We start from the raw sequence: 22,267 nt of genomic DNA on the forward strand, positions 1-22,267 counted from the left end.
TTTTTTCTATTTCTGTGTCACTGGCGAAGGGCGTGCGCGGGCGAAGCGCACACTCTTAAAGATCAACGTAATATTAATTTCAATTTTGCCGGCCACGCTTTTTGTCATGAGCGGAGGACGGAACACATACCACACGCACAGAGAACAGCGACATAAAGAGAATATAAGTTATTTGGTGTTTTTCCGACGAATACAGTCAGTTCGTAAGAACATTTTTAAATGAACTATAAGATCATCAATATGAACTCTGAAGAATGAACTATAGACTAAACATAATTGTACACATTTCGCTTCTAAAACCGCACAGAAAACTCAACTGCCGCGACTTTCAAAGAACCTTTCATAGATTTCCATAGTTCAGAAATGCATCTCCATGCATTATTCTTCTTTTAGTGATCTATTTAAAATCACGTGAATGTTTTCTGCCTTACCAGATTAAAATGGTAGGCTATTCGTTTTTCGAATAAATCTTTTTATTTTACTTCATGCATTTATTTTTAGTGCAAATGCGACCTGTAAAATTAAATAAACGCACTCAACTGAGTAATTTTATATAGCTACACATTATGATATGAAAATCAAACAATCCTCTAAAGGAAGGGGCCCAAAATTCTGTCTTGCATACCCCCCTTTAAACTGTTCATTGCGCCCCTGGTTGTAACCCACATGTTTCTACAAAATCCTCGAGCGGAGCTATGACCCGCCAAAGTTGGGCGCAATGTTAAGTCAATGGGATTTTTCGGGTGGTTTTTCGCCCCCCTTTCAGAAATCCTGCACCCGATCCCTTATAAAAGTCATAGCACACCTCTCCTCAATAATCCGGTCGATTTGAGCCCTCTTTTGTGGGACTACGTTAAACCGTGCGGGACGAGTTACGCGCCGAAAAAGTGTCCAGAAAAAGAAGAATAATAATTATAAATAATAAGTATGACGAATAGTAATAGTGATGCCTTGCATAAATGCAAGCACCACTAATAAATAATAAGTATGAGCAATAGTAATAGTGATGCCTTGCATAAATGCAAGCACCACTAATAAGTATGAGCAATAATAATAGTGATGCCTTGCATAAATGCAAGCACCACTAATAAGTATGAGCAATAGTAATAGTGATGCCTTGCATAAATGCAAGCACCACTAATAATAATTATAACTAGATAGGTACATTTCCTGAAGAAAATGTGAAGTGGTGCTTGCCGTGGCAAATTTCTGGGGACAGTATATGATTATACTTCCAGTCACGAGTAAAACGATCCAAACCCCGTGTCTCTACGATGTTCTGCAGCTGAGATATAAGGCTTTGTTTACTCTGTTGCTAGGGTACTGTATTTGGTTGCTAGGGAGAAAATTGGTATCCACTAGTGATTACACTCCAAGTCACAAGTCATATGGTCCAACCCCCGTGTCTCTACGATGTTCTGATGCGCAGATATAAGGCTTTGTTTATTCAGTTGCTAGGGTACTGTATTTGGTTGCTAGGGAAAAAATTGACATCCAATAGTGATTAAACTCCGGGTCACGAGTCAAACGGTCCAACCCCCATGTCTTTACAATGTTCTGATGCTGAGATATAAGGCTTTGTTTATTCGGTTGCTAGGGTAGTGTATTTGGTTGCTAGGGAGAAAATTGCCATCCACTAGTGATTACACTCCGAGTCACAAGTCAAATGGTCAAACCCCCATGTCTCTACGATGTTCTGATGGGGAGATATAAGGCTTTTTTTATTTGGTTGCTAAGGTACTGTATTTGGTTGCTAGGGAAAAATTTGACATCCAATAATGATTACACGCCGAGTCAAGAGTCAAACGGTCCAACCCCCGTGTCTCTACTATGTTCTGATGCGGAGATATAAGGCTTTGTTTACTCTGTTGCTAGGGTACTGTATTTGGTTGCTAGGGAAAAAATTGGCATCACATAATGATTACACTCCGAGTCACGAGTCAAACGGTCCAACCCCCTTGTCTCTAAGATGTTCTGATGCGGAGATATAAGGCTTTGTTTACTCTGTTGCTAGGGTACTGTATTTGGTTGCTAGGGAAAAAATTGGCATCCACTAGTGATTACATGCCGAGTCACAAGTCAAATGGTCCAACCCCCGTGTCTCTACGATGTTCTGATGCGGAGATATAAGGCTTTGTTTACGCTGTTGCTGGGGCACTGTATTTGGTTGCTAGGGAAAAAAACGGCATCCCATAATGATTACACTCTGAGTCACTAGTCAAACGGTCCAACCCCCGTGTCTCTACGATGTTCTGATGCGGAGATATAAGGCTTTGTTTACTCTGTTGCTAGGGAGCTGTATTTGGTTGCTAGGGAAAAAATTGGCATCCCATAATGATTACACTCTGAGTCACGAGTCAAACGGTCCAACCCCCGTGTCTCTACGATGTTCTGATGCGGAGATATAAGGCTTTGTTTACTCTGTTGCTAGGGAGCTGTATTTGGTTGCTAGGGAAAAATTGGCATCCCATAATGATAACACCCCGGGTCACAAGTAAAATGGTCCAACCCCTGTGTCTCTACGATGTTCGGATGCCGAGATATGACTGTTTGAATTTTATGTTGCTAGGGTGCTCAAAAGTGGTTGCTAGGGGCGTGGCTTAGTAAGTCTTTAAGGATCCTGAGAGACTGATTGGATGCCTGAGTAAAATGAGCCCACCCCCATGTCTCTGTGACACTGTGGTGCAAAGATATCCATCTGGGCATTTTGTAATGGCAGTCTATGGGATAGGTTGCTAGGGTGCCCAAAATGGTTGCTAGGGTAACCTTACACCCCATTGTGGGGGACGTCCTGAAAGAGTCTAGCACCCTTTTCAAATTTAGTGACCCACATGTTTCTACGAAATCCTCGCTCGTACCTATGACCCGACAAAGTATTTGCAATGTTAAGTCTATGGGATTTTCCCCATTGACTTTTCATTGGGGCACTTTTGGGCGCCTCTTACACCCCAGGGGTACAACTTACACCCCAATGTTATGTATGTTCTTACAGAGCCTTCCACCCTCTTCAAATTTTGTAACCCACATGTTTCTACAAAATCCTCGAGCGGAGCTATGACTCGTCAAAGTTGGGCGCAATGTTAAGTCAATGGGATTTTTCGGGTGGTTTTTCGCCCCCCTTTCGGAAATCCTGCACCCAATCGCTTATAAAAGTCATAGCACACCTCTCCTCAATAAGCCCGTCGATTTGAGCCCTATTTCATGGGTCTACGACAAAGCGTGTGGGACGAGTTACGCGCCGAAAAAAGTGTCCAGAAAAAGAAGAATAATAACTAGATAGGTACATTTCCTGAAGAAAATGTGAAGTGGTGCTTGCCGTGGCAAATTTTGGGGGACAGTATATGTTTATACTACATACCACAAGTAAAACAATCCAACCCCCATGTCTCTACGATGTTCTGATGCGGAGTTATAAGGCTTTGTTTACTCTGTTGCTAGGGTACTGTATTTGGTTGCTAGGGAAAAAATGGCATCCACTAGTGATTACTCTCCGAGTCATAAGTCAAACGGTCCAATCCCCGTGTCTCTACGATGTTCTGATGCGGAGATATAAGGGTTTGTTTACTCTGTTGCTAGGGTACTGTATTTGGTTGCTAGGGAAAATATTGGCATCCACTAGTGATTACATGCCGAGTCACGAGTAAAACGGTCCAACCCCTGTGTCTCTACGATGTTCTGATGCGGAGATATAAGGCTTTGTTTACACTGTTGCTAGGGTACTGTATTTGGTTGCTAGGGAAAAATCTGGCATCCCATAGTGATTCCACTCTGAGTCACGAGTCAAACGGTCCAACCCCCGTGTCTCTACGATGTTCTGATGCGGAGATATAAGGCTTTGTTTATTCGGTTGCTAGGGTGCTCTTATTTGGTTGCTAGGGGCGGGGCTTGGGAGTGGCCAATGATGTGACCAGTTGTTACACTCCGAGTCACAAGTAAAACGGTCCAACCCCCGTGTCTCTACGATGTTCTGATGCCGAGGTATAACTGTTTGAATTTTATGTTGCTAGGGTGCTTAAAAGTGGTTGCTAGGGGCGTGGCTTAATAGCTCTGGGACTATCCTGATAAATTGATTGGATGTCTGAGTAAAATGAGCCCACCCCCATGTCTCTATGACAATGTAAAGCGAAGATATCCTGTCTGGGCATTTTATAATGGCAATCTATGGGAGATGTTGCTAGGGTGCTCAAAAGTGGTTTCTAGGGGCGTGGCTTAATAGCTCTGAAATGATCCTGAGAGACTGATTGGATGTCCGAGTAAAATGAGCCCACCCACTTATCTCTATGACACTGTAAAGCAAAGATATCCCATCTGGAACGGTTTTATTCCCTTATATGGGCGTGTTCCCTGCCCCATTATAAGTCAATGGGAAATTTTGGGGGCCTCTTACACCCCAGGGATACAACTTACACCCCATTGTGATATATGTTCTTACAGAGCCTACCACCCTCTTCAAATGTTATAACCCACATGTTTCTACAAAATCCTTGACCGGAGCTATGACCCGTCAAAGTTGGGCCCAATGTTAAGTCAATGGGATTTTTCGGGTGGTTTTTCGCCCCCCTTTCGGAAATCCTGCACCCGATCCCTTATAAAAGTCATAGCAGACGTGTCCTCAATAAGCCGGTCATTTTGAGCCCTGTTTCATTGGTCTACGTCAAACCGTGTGGGACGAGTTACGCGCCGAAAAAGTGTCCAGATATAAGAATAATAAATAAATATATAATAAGTATGAGCAATAGAGACAGAGCGCCGTTATGCAAATTTGAAAACCACGCCCACCGGGGGGGAAAGCGATCCAACAGTCTCCATTGACTTTGTATTGCGAGAAGCCGCCTCCTTGACATTTCTGGCTTATAACAAAAAACTGAATAATGCCTAAAAGCTGCTGTGTGACAATATGTACAGCTAACAAGCCAAAGAACCCAGAAATACGTTTTTATAAGCTGTCGAGCCGTAAAACCCAGTCTTTAACGAGAATAAAGTGGATCGCCGGCTACGTTTCCCCCTAGTGGACGCAGTTCTACTAATAGAAGTACTATGAAAAGTTGCCTGTATCCATTTTTGTGTCTTTAAACGCTCGTTTTTTGGGGTCGACAGCTTATAATAACTTATTTACAGATTAAACTTAAAAACAGATTAATACCTAAAAGCTGCTGTGTGACAAGGTGTACATCTAACAACCCAAACAAACCAAATACGTTTTTATAAGCTTTCAACTTCAAAAAAACGAGCGTTTAAAGACACAGAAATTGAAACAGGCAACTTTTCATAGTACTCCTATTAGTAAAACTGCGTCCAATAGGGGGAAACGTAGTCGGCGATCCACTTTATTCTCCTTAAAAGCTGGGTTTTACGGCTCGACAGCTTATAAAAACTTATTTCTGGGTTCTTTGGCTTGTTAGCTGTACATATTGTCACACAGCAGCTTTTAGGCATTATTCAGTTTTTTGTTATAAGCCAGAAATGACAAGGAGGCGGCTTCTCGCAATACAAAGTCAATGGAGACCGTTGGATTGCTTTCCCCCCCGGTGGGCGTGGTTTTCAGGTGGTGACGCGCTGCGCTCTGTCTCTATAGTAATAGTGATGCCTTGCATAAATGCAAGCACCACTAATAATTATTATAATAAGTATGAGCAATAGTAATAGTGATGCCTTGCATAAATGCAAGCACCACTAACTAGATAGGTACATTTCCTGAAGAAAATGTGAAGTGGTGCTTGCCGTGGCAAATTTCTGGGGACAGTATATGATTATACTTCCAGTTACGAGTAAAACGATCCAACCCCCATGTCTCTACGATGTTCTGATGCGGAGATATAAGGCTTTGTTTATTTAGTTGCTAGGGTACAGTATTTGGTTGCTAGGGAAAAAATTGGCATCCCATAATGATTACACTCTGAGTCACGAGTCAAACGGTCCAACCCCCGTGTCTCTACAATGTTCTGATGCGGAGATATAAGGCTTTGTTTACTCTGTTGCTAGGGTACTGTATTTGGTTGCTAGGGAAAAAAATGGCATCCACTAGTGATTACCCTCCGAGTCACGAGTCAAACGGTCCAACCCCCGTGTCTCTACGATGTTTTGATGCGGAGATATAAGGCTTTGTTTACACTGTTGCTAGGGTACTGTTTTTGGTTGCTAGGGGGAAAATTGGCATACACTGGTGATTACCCTCTGAGTCACGAGTCAAACGGTCCAATCCCCGTGTCTCTACGATGTTCTGATGCGGAGATATAAGGCTTTGTTTACTCTGTTGCTAGGGAGCTGTATTTGGTTGCTAGGGAAAAAAATGGCATCCACTAGTGATTACCCTCCGGGTCACGAGTCAAACGGTCCAATCCCCGTGTCTCTACGATGTTCTGATGCCGAGATATAAGGCTTTGTTTACTCTGTTGCTAGGGTACTGTATTTGGTTGCTAGGGGAAAAAATGGCATCCCATAATGATTACACTCTGAGTCACGAGTCAAACGGTCCAACCCCCGTGTCTCTACGATGTTCTGATGCGGAGATATAAGGCTTTGTTTACGCTGTTGCTGGGGCACTGTATTTGGTTGCTAGGGAAAAAAACGGCATCCCATAATGATTACACTCTGAGTCACTAGTCAAACGGTCCAACCCCCGTGTCTCTACGATGTTCTGATGCGGAGATATAAGGCTTTGTTTACTCTGTTGCTAGGGAGCTGTATTTGGTTGCTAGGGAAAAAATTGGCATCCCATAATGATTACACTCTGAGTCACGAGTCAAACGGTCCAACCCCCGTGTCTCTACGATGTTCTGATGCGGAGATATAAGGCTTTGTTTACTCTGTTGCTAGGGAGCTGTATTTGGTTGCTAGGGAAAAATTGGCATCCCATAATGATAACACCCCGGGTCACAAGTAAAATGGTCCAACCCCTGTGTCTCTACGATGTTCGGATGCCGAGATATGACTGTTTGAATTTTATGTTGCTAGGGTGCTCAAAAGTGGTTGCTAGGGGCGTGGCTTAGTAAGTCTTTAAGGATCCTGAGAGACTGATTGGATGCCTGAGTAAAATGAGCCCACCCCCATGTCTCTGTGACACTGTGGTGCAAAGATATCCATCTGGGCATTTTGTAATGGCAGTCTATGGGATAGGTTGCTAGGGTGCCCAAAATGGTTGCTAGGGTAACCTTACACCCCATTGTGGGGGACGTCCTGAAAGAGTCTAGCACCCTTTTCAAATTTAGTGACCCACATGTTTCTACGAAATCCTCGCTCGTACCTATGACCCGACAAAGTATTTGCAATGTTAAGTCTATGGGATTTTCCCCATTGACTTTTCATTGGGGCACTTTTGGGCGCCTCTTACACCCCAGGGGTACAACTTACACCCCAATGTTATGTATGTTCTTACAGAGCCTTCCACCCTCTTCAAATTTTGTAACCCACATGTTTCTACAAAATCCTCGAGCGGAGCTATGACTCGTCAAAGTTGGGCGCAATGTTAAGTCAATGGGATTTTTCGGGTGGTTTTTCGCCCCCCTTTCGGAAATCCTGCACCCAATCGCTTATAAAAGTCATAGCGGAGATATAAGGCTTTGTTTATTCCGTTGCTAGGGTACTAAGTTTGGTTGCTAGGGAGAAAATTGGCATCCCATAATGATCAACCTTCAAGCCACAAGTAAAACGGTCCAACCCCCGTGTCTCTAAGATGTTCTGAAGCGGAGATATAAGGCTTTGTTTATTCCGTTGCTAGGGTACTAAGTTTGGTTGCTAGGGAGAAAATTGGCATCCCATAATGATCACACTTCAAGCCACAAGTAAAACGGCCCAACCCCCGTGTCTCTATGATGTTCTGAAGCGGAGATATAAGGCGTTGTTTATTCCGTTGCTAGGGTACTAAGTTTGGTTGCTAGGGAGAAAATTGGCATCCCATAATGATCACCCTTCAAGCCACAAGTAAAACGGTCCAACCCCCGTGTCTCTATGATGTTCTGAAGCAGAGATATAAGGCTTTGTTTATTCCGTTGCTAGGGTACTAAGTTTGGTTGCTAGGGAGAAAATTGGCATCCCATAATGATCACACTTCAAGACACAAGTAAAACGGTCCAACCCCAGTGTCTCTATGATGTTCTGAAGCTGAGATATAACCCACCCAGCAAAATCTGGTTGAAAAGACGTCGAAACGACGACTTCTCCAGGCGTCTTAATGACGTGAAATTCTGGTTGAAAAGTGAAAGGTGAAAAGACGTGTTTTTCATGTCGTTGAAAAGACGCCTATAAATCGACGTCTAAAAATAGGCTAAATTTGGTTGAAAAGTGAAAGGTGAAAAGACGTGTTTTTCATGTCGTTGAAAAGACGTCTATAAATCGACGTCTACATTAAGGCTAAATTTGGTTGAAAAGTGAAAGGTTAAAAGACGTCTTTTCATGGTCGTTGAAAAGACGTCTATAAAAGGGCTAAATTTCTATATTATTTCCTATGTCTTTCCAAGGGTTTAACATCATTTTAAGAATGAATTATATGATATTAATTATACTATTATTATTAGGCTAATAATTATCTCAAAATAGGACAGCTAACATAAAGATAATACGAATTTATATATCAAATACACATATGACATGAATATTTAATTAATTGGTTTGTTTTTTCAGCCATAATATATCCCTCACCTGGCATGGTTAAGGTTCCTTCATGATCAGTTATCCTTGTTGTCCCACTATTTGACTGCATTTCTAATGACACAGAAAACCTTTTGTGTTCTGCTATTTATACCAGAAACTGCCTTTCACATGCATATGATCTGAGATAGGCATACATACATATATGGAATTGTTTTAAAATTCAAATACAAAATACTATCACAAATTCACAGATATCACAAATACAAAATACTGTGTGAAAAAATGTATTTTAATACAAATACGTGGAAAAAATGTGGGAACAATGGACAAAGTGTGGGCATACTAGACTACCCCAAGCCATCTAATAAAGAGTGGGTACTCTGTGCGTGCGTGTACACAGCACTACAGCATAATTGATGTCCGCTGTTAGTAGATATATAATTGCCCCCTCAGATCTGGTTCGTACCCCATCTGTTTCATTTTTGTATTCATGGTTAAAATGTTCAACCTTTTGATTTTAATAATAATTTAACCTTATCCACATGGGATTTAAAATGTTCAGTGACATTACTGTCAGATTCAAACGTCTTTAGCGCTGAGCCAGACGGACGAGCTCAGCGCTGTCATATAGCAACATTACAGTATGCAGAGTTTTCAACCTCATAATGTTTATTTTAGATTTCAGACATTTAAATACACATAAGCACTGGTAAAACAATAGCCTACCTACATTTAGTTTGTAAAATACACACTGATGTCTGTGGAAGCAGCAATACAAATCTATTCAAATAAGATAGTAATTTGCAAATAAAAAATAAATATTATTTTCAAATAATAATAATTTGCCGACGTATGTTATTCATATCAGACAAACACAGTGGAAGTATAAAGTTTACTTTATTGTTATAAAGGTTATAATGATACATGTTTGAAAGACGGGGATGCGCACCTCCCTTGCGAAAAATAATTGTGCTTAAATGTACTTTTATAACGTGTACTTATTACATAAATATAATAAACTTTAATACACTTAAGTGTGAATTAAATACAATATTTTCGGCGCACTGAATGCACATTAAGTGTAATTAATTTCAAATATATAATATATTAAGTTGAAATAAAATGTAATAAGTTGCCTATAGGCCCGGCTGCAGGATGAAATGACTGAGGGGGCATTTGAAATTGTTGGGAGCTTAACTTATACAATTAATGAATAATACACATTGAGATCTCGCTTTGGAACGACAGATTTTTTAAATGCAGCGCTCCATAAAACACTTTATATGCAACTGCACAGGTAACCAGAAACTCACTAGCAAAATTTAAACAGCGTAATAGTCCATATTGTAGACGAGAGTATTCAACGGCAATGGCATTATCCTCACAACATTATTATTGATCAAAACTTTGACAAAAATTATTTTCAAAGGAACTGTATTCTTACAGTTATTCAAAGATGCACACATTATTCCGCATATGATTTGAATAATAGACGAGAGTATTCATATAACGGCAAAGAACGTCTCATATGGCAATGAATATCTACATATTACTTAACACAACAGCATGACAAAATTTATAAACGAATAAGGAAGCAGGATTGACATGTAAATTGTATTATTATTACCGAAAAACAGCAATATTACTGAAATAAACTCTTAGGGAAAATGCGCAAAACACGTATACCGCATTATAAAAGTGGAAAAGACATTATTATCTCTTAAAACTTTATATGACAAAAATTATATTTAAAGGAAATGTATTCTTACAGTTATTTAAAGATGCACAAATAATTCCATATATTATTTCCTGTTTAAGAGCACGTTCGTCGGCCTCGCTCTGTTATGTAATAGCTGCTTGACAGCCATTGTGAAAAATTAGCGTGCTTAAGTGTATTGAAAGCGTACTTTTTGTGTGCTTAAAATAATAAGAGTATAATTTTTGAGAAGTGCTCTTGCTGATAATATAATATAATTAATACCACTTAATGTACTTAAATGGAACACACTTTAATGACACTATTTATTAACACAAGTGCACTTTTTACAACTGTAATAGTATTTAAGTTTAACTTAAAGAAAGTACACTTTCATGACAATATTTCTAAACACATTTAATAAATGATAATTTTTTGGAATTAGTTTGGACATATACAACTCATTATTCATTTATTAAATGTACTTTTGCAAAACAAAAAATTCGATTCATAATTATTTGACTACCAAACTGTTTTATTGTCAGTGTAAGCATTGTGGTTTTTGTTTGTTTGTAATGCATTAAACTGAAATGAATACATATTTAATTAACTAGATTTGTTTTTCAGTATTTTGAGAAGTACATAAAAGTAGTTAAAGTACATACTGTAGAAAGATGCATTGAAATCGCTTTACTGCACTGAAATCACAGTTCAACTGTCAGGATGTGGTGGTGGATAGAACCCAATCGCAGACAGCTCTTAACTAAAAGACATTTATTGTAACATAAAAACCCTCGAGGGGGCAAACAATGACAGAGCTAGAAAATACTCAAGACAAGACAGATCACACGACATGGTATCATAGATACACAATGAACCGGCACAGGACAGCAAACACAAGGGCTTTAAATAGGGAAAACTAAACTAGGGAACAATGACAAACAGTTGTAGGGAATTAACTAAGAGTTAACAAGGAAACAGGAGGGTAAGGTTAAGACTAAAGACAGGAGAGCATGCGGTACACCAAACATAAACACAGACCACATGACTCTCCACACAGACACAGAACACGTATACGGGGGTGTCAGGATCCCGGCACCAGAAACAAGACAAAATACACTTAATAACATTTGGGATCCTGACACTACCCTTCCCTTAAGGGTTGCCACATGGCAACCCAACACAACAGTACATGACAAAAACAATAAACAAAGTCCAATGGCCAGAAGGCCGACAGTGCCCAATGTCCGGACCCCCGAAAACAAGAAGGCAGGACAGACGGTCTCCGCCCAGGAAGTGGGCCCGGAACCCAGCACCGCTCGGCCCGCCGACCCCGAACAGGACACAGGACATGCCGTACAGGAACGCTCGCGGGGCTCACTGACCAGTGAGCATCCCGGAGCTTGCTGGCCGATCCTCTGTCGCGGGGCTCGCTGAACAGAGCTCCATCGCGGCGACACTCCGACGAACAAACACTCCCACGGGATCCGCTGACCAGGAACTTCCCGCAGACCACGCCATCCTGGCACTTCTCCGCGGGGCTCACCGACCAGCCCACTCCCGTGGGGCTTGTCGATCTGGATCCGTCCCGCGGAGCTCCCCGAACAGGAACACACCCGCGAAGCTCGTCGACCAGTAGCCCTACCGTAGACGCCACCGATCAGGAACACACCCGCGGGGCTCACTGCACGGCCACAGGAACACAACTCCACAGACAACGGCAGGACGGGGCAGGACTGGACAGACATCAGGACAAGGCAGGAATGGACGGACAGGAACACTCGACGAAGACGAACTGAACAAGGTAACCAAAACCAAAACAGAGCTGTCTGCTGGGTTCAAGAATGGCCGGTTCATTCTGTCAGGATGTGGTGGTGGATAGAACCCAATCGCAGACAGCTCTTAACTAAAAGACATTTATTGTAACATAAAAACCCTCGAGGGGGCAAACAATGACAGAGCTAGAAAATACTCAAGACAAGACAGATCACACGACATGGTATCATAGATACACAATGAACCGGCACAGGACAGCAAACACAAGGGCTTTAAATAGGGAAAACTAAACTAGGGAACAATGACAAACAGTTGTAGGGAATTAACTAAGAGTTAACAAGGAAACAGGAGGGTAAGGTTAAGACTAAAGACAGGAGAGCATGCGGTACACCAAACATAAACACAGACCACATGACTCTCCACACAGACACAGAACACGTATACGGGGGTGTCAGGATCCCGGCACCAGAAACAAGACAAAATACACTTAATAACATTTGGGATCCTGACATCAACTGATTGAATTGAATTTTATATTTTTGAATTTATTTGGCAAATTTGTATTTGAAACATTACATTTAATTAATTACATTTAATTAATAATTAAATTAATTAATTATTATAATTAAATTATTATAATTTAATTATATATAATTATAATTAAATGTACTGTTAATATACTTTAACTTATTTTTAATTTCACATTAATTGCTTGACAGCAGATTGAACAGTGCACTTTAACTATATTTTAAAAACACTAGAAGCAATTATGAATGTAAATATAAAGTTGTATTAAAGACCCACATAAGTTGATGCAAAAAGCACTCTTAATGGCAACTTATTGGTTTTAATTTCAACTTAATATGTGATACATTTGAAATTAATTACACTTAATGTTTATTCATTTCGCTGAAAACATTGGATTTAATCCACACTTACGTTTATTGTTAACCGACAATAAAGTGTATTTTAAGTCACATTAATTTCATGTCATTATATTGTGTAGTGCACTTTAAGTAGCCTGTATTGTAAAAACACTAGAAGCAATTATGAAAGTAGATATAAAGTTGTAATAAAGTACCAATTAAGTTAACTCTTAATGGCAACTTATTAAATTTTATTTCAACTTAATATATGATATATTTGAAATTAATTACATTTAATGTGCATTAAGTGCGCCGAAAAGATTGCATTTAATTCACACTTAACTGTATTATATTTATGTAATAAGTAAACTTTAAAAAATTACATTTAAGCACGCTTATTTTTCGCAAGGGAGGAGCGCATCCCCGTCTTTTCATTATAACCTTTATAACAATAAAGTAAACTTTATACTTCCACTGTGTTTGTCTGATACGTCGGCAAATTATTATTATTTGAAAATAATATTTATTTATTATTTGCAAATTACTATCTTATTTGAATAGATTTGTATTGCTGCTTCCACAGACATCAGTGTGTATTTTTCAAACTAAATGTAGGCTATTGTTTTACCAGTGCTTATGTGTATTTAAATGTCTGAAATCTAAAATAAACATTATGAGGTTGAAAACACTGCAGTAGTGTTGCTATATGACAACGCTGAGCTCGTCCGTCTGGCTCAGTGCGAAAGACGTTTGAATCTGACAGTAATGTCACTGAACATTTTAAATCCCATATGGGGATAAACTTAAATTATTATTACAATCAAAAAGTTTAACATTTTAACCATGAATACAAAAATGCACAAATCAGATCTGAGGGGTCAATGCAACGCCGGGCCATATGGCATCATTGATGTCCGCTGTTAGTAGATATATAACCTTGTTATTAAATAATTATATTGTATTTTTTTGTATTTATGTCCAAGTTCAAAATAAAACTCTATAAACCGCTCCATTTTGAATGTATATAAACCATTTCACAATGGAGAGGTTTATAGAGTTTTATTTTGAACTTGGACTTAAATTGAAAGAAATACAATATAATTATTTAATAACAGTTATATATTACAACAGACATCAATGATGCCATATGGTGTAGTGCTGGGTACACCACACGCACGGAGTACCCACTTCTTTATTAGATGGCATGGGGTAGCTTATTTCTAAATGTGAAATATTTAGTATTAATTTAATAATGATCTTTATGCTGAGAAGTCAAGCAGCATAAGTTAAGTGACAATACTAGACCATTTTGGAGTGAATATTAAAATATTAAATATTAATATTAAATTACTTTTATTTAACCACATAAAACCACTTATTACTAAACATAAAAAGCAGGTCCAAGAACAATCTGTCTCCTCATGGGCACCAGTTGACATTTTCTCATCCGATTCCTTCTTCATCCTGCTCTCGGTCACTCCAGGTGTGTTGTCCTGGTTGCATTATGGTTACAGCATCTAAGTGAGAACATAAAAAATTAAATGTTAACATTAAAAACAGGGGTTGTCTTAAAAGGTAAAGCATGATCAATCCAATTAGGTACGCTAATATTTAAAGGAATGTATATTTTATTTTACCTTTGTTATTTAGTCCCAATTATGTATTGCTATACTCCATTTAAAACCTTAAAGCGATACTTCAGACAGATTTTAAAATTACCCCATGAGGTACTCACACTCAGTAACTCCAGATACACGTTCAGACGAACACATTTGGAGTTATTCTAGTAAATGTCCGAGCTTTTCCGAGCTTAATATGGGAAAAAACATGGATCAGGGTACATTTTCTGACTTTCCAAAGAAGTGCAGCCTTTAAAGAAGTAATCCACAGCGCTCCAAGGGTCTTCTGTGGGTAATCGATGCTATATAGTAAGATAAGATAATGTTTTAAACTTTATAAACTATAATAACTAGTTTCCGGTAACGATGTCTTGGACTCACACGATTCAATGTGCAATGAGTGGCAATATTTGAGTATGGATTACCTCTGTGAAGGATGAATGCACTTTATTGAGGTTTAAAGTCAGAAGTTGTCCCCTAACTGTTGTTTTCTACCATTATAAAGCTTGGAAGCACAAGTAAAAAAGGGGCCGTTTACACTCGGTATTAAGATGTGCTGTTGTCGATCGGATCACAAGTGGACGATGCTAAAGACAGGTGTAAATGATGTTCAAAACATCTTGAGCTCGTCCACTTTTGACCACATTCAGAGGTAGTTGAAAACACTTTTGATCGGATTGCTTTTGTAGTGTAAGCGCGCATGTGGTAGAATGTGTTCCAACAGCCACAAGAGAATATCAAAGAAATATCAAAGAAAACTTTTACATATAAATGTACAAAACACTGTGCAGCATGTTTACTTACAAGCAGCGGACTCTGGCATAATATTAGTTGCGTCCATTTAAACCCGTCATTACTCCTGCTCATGTTTAAATGACAGCAGAAGGAATCGCCCACAGTCAGACCATCACCTAAAAGTATTCAGAACAGAAGAGGTTGAAAGGGGACAAAACTGACGGATTTAAATACCAGGTGTAAACAGAATGTGTCCTTCTCATCCACTTATGATCCGATCGACAAAAAAAAAAACCCACACATCTTAATACCAAGTTTAAACAGCCCCAAAAACACAATCACTTCACCAAAGTGTGTAATTCTGCTTATAAAAGAAATGTGCATGCAGTGAGCAAAGACGTTTCTCATGATGATGACGACTCACCTTTATGGATTCAGTCTTGCACAAGCAATGTGACACGAAACAGGAATTTGCAGAAATACTGATGGGAAAGGAAAGAAACTGAAGTTAGTTTCAAGTTAGACAACTGTTCCCATATTTATCAAGCTTCTGAAAGTGCCATTTTTGTCTTAAGTACTAAGAATTCATGAAATATACTCCTACTTTCAATCTTGAAGTATAAAAGCAAGTTGTCAAATTTCTTAAAGCTAAGAATCACTCTTAGGGGCCAATCACACCAAACGCATTTATGGCAGTTGCAGGCGCCTTTTCATTAATTTTATTCTATGGGCAGGGAGTATTTGCGCACTGATTATGCGCGCCGAACGCCTTGCGTTTTTTGCCACCAGCCGCAGCACACGCTTTTGAAGGAGCGCTGAGAGCGGAAAAGCAGCCGACGTCATTCGCATCTTTCCATTGTCCAATCGGATGGGGGGAGAGGCGGACCTTACGGTGTGGTGAGGGAAGTTTACAGTTGCTTTGAAGAACCGGACACCACTCACTCACTCTCCTGCGTGTTTGTGCACCTCTCACCCTCAAACAAGGTCAGAGAAAGCGTCCTCTTTTTAAAGTTTCTGCTAATATGACAGTTAATAGCAAAATAATATCACGCTTCAATATTTGATTGACAAGACAGCTGACTCGTTGGTTGCTAGCAATATGAAAAGCCGCGTCACACTGCTCTTTTAAAAAAAAAACGCAGTGCGTCGCGCCTTGCATTTCCAAGCTTTAAAGCGCGTTTGGTGTGATTATTTGAGAACAATAAAACTGAATTCCGGACAACAATTTAATGGATTTCATAGGATCCTACTAGATGCCGCTCCTCCACGGCTTTAAAGGATGATTCTACAGCCCTAGAAATATGACATCAAACACGGAACAGGAAAGGAGATTCCTGTGGCAGACACCCTCTCCAAAAAGTCCATAGCAACAAAACATGACAATCTCATCAAAGATATGGACATGTAGATTCACTTAATTATAAAAACTTACCAGTCAGTGACACAAAGCTCCAACAGATCCGTACCGAGGCAGTTTTCAGCAGCTCAGATAGATGATCTTGGATGGATGGCCTGCAAAGAGGAGACAATTTCCCACATACATTATTGACTTTTAAGACAAACTTTCATTGACCAGTGAAGATAAGAAAATAGTCATATCTGACCTGAGATATGCGCACACGCTGAGAAGTCTAAGCTAAGAGCATGAAATGTTATTCTCGCTAGGAATGTGTAATAGACAGACCACATGATCGAAAGATGGAGTACTTGCCTGGTTCAACATAATTCAAATACCAAGGAACCCATGATTCCTCATGAAATACCAATCAGATCGGACAATGAATAAATGGTTAATGTAGATTACTATTACCATTTCTTCCAATTAGACAAACTCAACACTACTATGTCTGCCACTGTCATCAGCAAGCTTAGTCACTTTCGCGAGACATGGCATACCAGTGAAATTAAAAGGTCCACAAAATCAACACAAAGAGTTTAAAGACTTTGCAAAAACATTAAGTTTCACACACATTGGCCCACATGACTGATCCCTATCTCATTTTGGTAGAGTATAGGAACACACCTGTTGACAACCTCTTCATGTCTCCAGACCAGCTCCTCATGAATCGCAGATGGTGATCCATACTGCCAACCACAAACCAGCAGCTCCTACCCGAGATTGTCAGTTTCACAGAGACATGCTACAATGGACTAAACAGCAGCATCAGAAAATTATTATTATCGTAGTTATACGAGCAAGTTTGGTGGTACAAAATAACACGTAGCGCTTTTCTATTTCTTTCAAACGAATAGCGATGTAATATTCACGTCAGTACTAAAAGCTCAATTTGTACTTACTCTAAGTCTCCTTATTTGCACTACAAAAAACGAGGAACAAGACAGAAGCAATAATAAGAGAAGTGCTTAGGATACTATAATTCATATCTACACTGTACTAGTTTTTCTTACCCCATGACAAGTATGTTTACTGCTGTAACTGTAGATGTTTTACTGGCTCCTGAAGGATTATCTTATAGTTGTCTTTGCTGTATATATCTCTATGCTTTTATTGCTATAAAAAAGAAAGTAGACATATAGCCAGTGTCACTATTTGATTTGTATGAATGAGCTGTGTTTTGACCTCGAGCAAACTGGACATAAAGTCAAAGTGAGATCTGACTATTTCATTAGTTATACCTATTTTATTTATCATTGCATTGAAGAGACCAACATGCTATTTCACTTTTGAGCACTTACTTCTAATTCTGGTGGCTGTGAAAATATGAACAAAGTAATACTTACTCTTTAGCCAATAGAAAACATCAAGACACACCAAGAAAATTATCTGAAAGAAGTAACAATAAATATACAACAGTTATTTATTCAGAATGGCCTTTTAACATTTTAAAGTAGACTAGTTAATGTAATTTTGATAGGGAGCTGAACAAAGCACACATACATTGCAATACATGGAGTAAATTTGCGATATAATTTGTTTAATACATTTAAGAAAAAAGCACAACACGTTTTTATAAAAGATATAAAACAAATATCCACTAACGTTAACTGCTAGCCCACAGCTGTGCCACGAGCTCAATCAGGCTGAAAAAAGCCCACATTACAAAACTTGGAGCAAACTTGCATTATAATTAACTAAACAATTTACAATACATTTAAAAACAAGCATAACACGATTATATAGAAGATATGAAGACAAATAAAATATTTCCATTAACTGACCTGCTCGTCACCTGCGCGACTAGCTCAGTCAAGCTGACAGCGCTCGAGCTAACATTACTAACAAACGATAAACATTCAAATTGATCATTTATTAGTCGTATCGACATATACTGACAACTGAATTAACATCCCTGTGAACTAATTTCACTAAGTAACCACGAATTTAAGGAAACTTACCCCAGAATCGACCACAAAACAGAAACACTTGTCTGAGGAGAAAATCGGTAAATCCAGGACGCGCGTCTCCCCGTTGAATAATCACGTGATCACAAAGCATGAGACGGACGCGCGCCTCTGCCAATAATATCATATTAAAAGAAAATAAAGATATTTGTTAAAAGATGAAAATGAAGTGCTTCTATCAGTGCTGTACAGGACCGAATGACCTGTTTAGAGCACATTTAACATATTTATTTAATTAAAATAAACAGAAATATTAATAGACTTTAAACAAAGCATGTGTTTCATTATCGTTCAATGTGCTCAGTATTTATACATTCATGCATATTTTGTCAGGATTATTATTGAATGGAGACACGTTGAAAAGTGGTCCGAAAAAGACGTCTAATTTTAGGCTAAATTTGGACTGAATTGGACGGACCAAACAAAGACCAGTTTTCAACGTCTTTTTTTGGACTAAATGAAGGTCATGACGGGCCGACGTGATTTAGCCCAAAAAACAACGTCTAAATGACGTCTTGTGCTGGGTGGGAGGTTTAAATGGACGCGAAACTAATATGTCAGAGTCCAATGCTTATGTTTTAAGTAAACGTTACATGTCCGTGTATATGTAAGAGCTTTCTCTGATATTGGTGAAATAAGATTGCACAACTTTCACACGCTTGTAAAATGAAACGAACGACGCGCAGATCAGCGGTGTTTTATCAATGAAAGGCTAAAAATAGCGCTGTCACCGTGTGTTTGTGCTAGAGGTCAGAAAATATGAAAAACATTTATCTCAGTACCTCAGATTACATAAATGGGCGGAGAGACAGCGTGTGGCGGTTCGAGCACACAAAACCACATGCGTGTTTACACTAACTGCATAACCATGCTATAGTTAGCCAAGGAACTATAAAACTTCAAGTTTATAACATAGACTGTATAGATGTAAACGAATATGCTGAATTACCTGTGGTGAAGATATAAAGTAACTTAGCAACTTCAGTGTCCATTGAGCCCCATCTTGGAAAACTAACTCCAATATTGACTTTGGTCTTGATGTTTTTCCTGTCGCGTTGTTGTTTAAAATCCCCGTTTCGCTTCCTTGGCAACTTGTTTTAATGTCCTCGAGAAATGTCTTCAACAGGCTTTCAAATCAAAGCATTAGATCGCAGGTAACACGGCGTGCGGCCGAAGGATTCAGTCTACGCAGGTCGCAGGCTGCATACGTCATCAAGCCTGGTTTATTTAAATTAACTGAGCATTACATTCGCAAGTCATAAGCATATTACATCAATTTACAATTAACTAAGAATAATTGTCAGCTTTATAATCGTTAATATTCTGAAATAAGTCTGTCTTGATGGCGTATACCGCCTACACATGCAACCTCCGTGCAACCAGCGTGAGTGTAGTCTGAAAGCGCGAAAGGCGGAGCTTGAATTTCAGGAATGTCCCTCGTCGGCGAATGTATTTCAAAGATGGAGGCACAACATGGATTCAGCCAGAGAGCGATACGGCGGTATGTATTTTAAATAGCAGATTCTACACTTACGAGAATACTTTGATTAGTGAGGTGGAAGTAATTACACATGAATGAGCACATACTTTTGAAAGAAAACATGGGTTTTTGCTAAGAATTAACTAAAAGAAGTACACAGTGGAGCTTTAACTTTGTGAAAACTTACAGACTTGAGTTGAATATCTAAAACTTGCTGTGTGTAGTAGAACTAAATAGCAAATGTTAGTACACATAACTTAATGAGGCTATAATGTTTTACAGTGTGACATTACAAAAGTGACCTTAATATAGAAGGCTAATATATATTGGTATTGATAACTGCATTACCAGGATGCTTTTAATACTAAATAGGCAATGTTTTAAAAAATACAACAAAAACATACCATCAGCATTGTCGTATTCCGCAGCAACACAAGGATGTTTGTCGGATGTCCATTCACCAGCGCATGCGCACATACACCATCAAACACACTTTGACAGACAGGTCTGTGTCTCCATCAATAATAAACACATTTGTCATGACACGTCTTGTGTTTTTGGCACTTTCGCCATGTTTAAGCAAGGTACGTCTGGCGCTTAAAATGTTTTGATTCCGCCATTAACGCCGTTTTACAGGATTTACAGTAAAAACAGTAAGTTACATTTTCATAGCGGAGACACTCAAAATCTTTAAGCCACTCTCTCTGAAAGGTTTAACGTCAACTCGTATTTTCCGGTGGTGGAGTTACATTTGAATCCGGATCGTCGTCAAAAAATACAGTAATATCCTTGCCTGTAATCGGCTCGCTCTCGTCATGCTCGCGACGTGTTCGTCTTTTCACATTTCCGCACTTCACGGCAACAAGGAATGACTGACGCTCATATTAGCCAATCCGCGGTCTTCATTAAATGCAAGAACTTAATGGTGAAATTTGATTGGGTTATGTAACGTTGGAGAGAACACTGAACCTAGGTCAGCGCCAGCACGCAGGATCACAATCAACTCGCGTCACAACAAAATGTGCAGTCGCACAAATGCTCCCAAATATATTTTAAGGTCGCACAGATTAAATTTCGGTCGCATATGCGACCAAAATGGTCGCAATTTCGAGCCCTGCGTCCAATTATGTGAGTGTTCTGTTGAAGTCCCGCCCCACCACTCTAGTTGCTGGATGGGGAACGCCATTTTAGTTCTCTCTGCGTGACTGATGAAATGAGCAGCAGTGTAACTTTGAGTTAAAGTTAAAATCGTCAGAGAAGATTAGACCATAAAGGTTTTTTGGAATATTTTCTTTGGATTTTTGGTCAGGTTTTTTGTGCTATGCTGGAACTGTGTTCGATTCAGCGTGACGATTAATGATGGTGAGCCTGCAGTGAACTGAACGTTGATTATGAGAGTTGAGTTCAAACCAACACCTGTGGATTTGGTAGGAAAGTTCTAATTTCCTGCTAGTTTTCTTCAACGGAAGTGAGCTTTATTTGAGTAATTGCAAGTAATTCCCTTACAACGGATTTTGTTTTGTTTTGGAGTTTTTCTGCGATTCAACGAACTTTCGATTCACTGAAGCGAACCTTTTGATCCGAATCTTTTGAACCGAAACTTTTAAACCGAAACCTTGATTCAAATCTTTTGAACAGATTTTTCCATCTGAACTGTTTGAACACACACTTTTCAGAACTGAACTTTTCAGAAACAATCTTTTTGTAACTGATTCAATAAACTGTTTCTTTTGAATTGTTATTTTTCTTGTTAATTTTGAGTGAACTGTTCAAGTTACAACTGTGAATGTTACTTAAATGTGAATGTTACTTGATGGAGTGTCCTAGGAAAATTCATATAGCCTAGAGGGTGCACCCACAACAGAATAACTCTTTATTCACTTTACTTCAATTGAACTGAAAGTCTTTAAATACTGTGTTTTGCATCTGAACAACATTGTTGACTAAGCATTATATTTAATTTCTCTTTCAACAATTGCCAATTTCTCTAATCATTCATTTAAATACAAATACTTACTTTTATTTAACCAGTGTTGTCTTCATTACATCTCCATAGTCGAACCTATTGGTCTATGATAACCTTAGTAACAAGTGCAATACTATTTGACACATGTGCTACACGTTCAGCCCATCTATGCAATAC

At 39.1% G+C, this 22,267-nt stretch overlaps 2 long non-coding RNA genes across 2 annotated transcripts in view; one reads left to right on the plus strand and one right to left on the minus strand.

Annotated features, from left to right (window-relative positions):
• The window catches only part of LOC141362774 (uncharacterized), a 254,486-nt gene that overhangs the window by 212,627 nt on the left and 19,592 nt on the right, over positions 1–22,267 (plus strand). The window lies entirely within an intron of this gene.
• On the minus strand, positions 13,357–19,171 carry LOC141362852 (uncharacterized). Its single transcript, XR_012368426.1, has 8 exons — positions 18,639–19,171; positions 18,024–18,518; positions 17,691–17,793; positions 17,580–17,599; positions 17,305–17,422; positions 16,714–16,793; positions 15,706–15,763; positions 13,357–14,444 (listed from the first exon to the last, which is right to left on the minus strand). It is a non-coding gene; the product is annotated as an uncharacterized lncRNA (long non-coding RNA).

Source organism: Misgurnus anguillicaudatus, unplaced genomic scaffold (assembly GCF_027580225.2).
Source record: "Misgurnus anguillicaudatus unplaced genomic scaffold, ASM2758022v2 HiC_scaffold_29, whole genome shotgun sequence".
Lineage (NCBI taxonomy): Eukaryota > Metazoa > Chordata > Actinopteri > Cypriniformes > Cobitidae > Misgurnus > Misgurnus anguillicaudatus.